Below are 2,192 nucleotides of genomic sequence, written 5' to 3'. Positions count from 1 at the left end.
TTTTCCTGAAGTAGCAATATTACCTCTTAAACCTCCAGAGCCTTCTTCAGTCTCGGGGACGACGTCGGAATTCGCTGCTACTGCGGTCACCACTCCTCGTAACACCTCTTACCTAGGGGGAGCGTCGTCCGCTGACGCGTTTTGTAATATCTAGCAGTTTTTTTTATCTTTTATATTTTTCTCTCATTCGAGAAGTTTTTTCTTCTTTTTTGTGGGGAGGGCCTCTCAGGCTGTCTGCAGCGTACAAATGGCAGGGACTACAGACGTCCCTGAACAACTTTTTTATTTTTCTTAAATTATTTTTTTAATGAGATGGTGGGGGGCGTCCTATCTCATCATTCTGGCGTCACCGGAGAATTTTTAGACAATTAATTTTATACCCATCCCAGGCACTAAGTCCCACGAAGCTTCTAGTTATTGCTTACAGTTATCATACGAAGGTAAACATGGACGCGGGGCATTCTGAAGTATTTTGGCAAGAATTTTATAAATACACACACACACACACACACACACACACACACACACACATATATATATATATATATATATATATATATATATATATATATATATACATATATGTATATATGTATAACTTGATCACGAAAGTTTGGAACGTGATAAATGCATAAATACAGGTATAAGTCGCGAAGGAAAGTAAAGGACGTTGAGTCGAAAGATCTTGTAGTACTCCAGTGTTTCACTTTCCTTCGTAGCTTATACCTTTATATATATATATATATATATATATATATATATTATATATATATATATATATATATATATATTATCACATGAGAACCCTATGGTTTCCTACAACTTCAGGAAATGTCTGAAATAACCACAGGGACATTACAATTCAAACGCACAAATACATTTCGCATTGAATTCCTCCTACGAAGTTGAATCTGAGTAAAGAGGTTTCCCGCATTCTTCTTTCTTGAATATCCAACAATTTTACCTCATCCTCATGCCCTGTCATTCTCTTACATATCTGCAAGGAAGTCATGATGGCCCGATTTCACGCAAATCGTCTACAAAAGGTGTGTCTGTAATATGAATGAATTCTTGGAACCTTCGTCCACGGAAAGATAAACATAAAACATATTCACGTCTACTCAGCATACAGTGTAGCGAGAAACATTCAGGTCCACAAACATTCTTAGTTCAGAGCAACGATAGTCATAGTAAACAAGGCGTGATCCGACCTCCAGCTTATTCCGGGCGTGTGCTGAAATCTACGGTTAAATAGAGTGCTTTTTCACCCACGAAAATTAAAATAAATGTAGTGAAAGCTACTTGAAAAAAATAGATAAATAAAAAGATTTTCATATCCAATCTATGCACAGATGCTGCAAGCGACTACACGCTTACACTCATGATACCCCGTCATTGCATATTTACTGAACTACAATAAAATCTTGAATTTCGGCCAGAGGCCAAGCGCCGCGACCTATGCGGTCATTTAGCCCTGAAAGGGAAGCCGAGAGTGAAAAAGGTTCGAAAGGTGTAACTGAAGGAAAACCTCAAAGCAGCACTATTCCATTCCTCGCGTACAACTCCTCGAAAGACTTCCTTTCCAGACCTCTTCCTCCAACAAAACCGGATTCCAGGACGCTTTCTCCGGTCACTTCCAGAGATCCCGCTGCTACTACGCTCTCCGCCACAGCAATTCCAGGACGCTTTCCCTGGTCACTTTCAGGGATGCCGCTGCTACTACGCTCTCCGCCGCAGCACTGTGTTTACTGGTTATGGCCAGGATGGATCCTGGTTATGGCTCATATTGCTGGATAAATGTAATCCACAATTCTATATATCGGCGTCCAGCTGAAAATTCTTGGGCGTGATATCGAACCTGTTGTTGCATTTACGCATGTACGTTCTCAAATTCTTATATACCGTTTCCTTCTTTAATTTATTAGCAGTGCGGCACTACTCTCTCTCTCTCTCTCTCTCTCTCTCTCTCATTTCATAGTACAATGCAAACTGTCCTAAGCAATTTTTTCACGCATTTGACATTTCTGATAATGGGAGAAATCTCTTGATGTTGTTATTGACTAAGTACATTTTCACCTACATACATATTATTTGCTAAATGAAAATCGAACCTCCATATCACTGCGTGTGTATTGCTACAATAAAATTCACGATGGGAGATCTTCATGCGTTATGATTTTTTGGTTATATGA

This window comes from Macrobrachium nipponense, chromosome 16 (assembly GCF_015104395.2).
Source record: "Macrobrachium nipponense isolate FS-2020 chromosome 16, ASM1510439v2, whole genome shotgun sequence".
NCBI classification, from domain to species: Eukaryota; Metazoa; Arthropoda; class Malacostraca; order Decapoda; family Palaemonidae; genus Macrobrachium; species Macrobrachium nipponense.
This window is presented reverse-complemented; position numbering follows the sequence as displayed.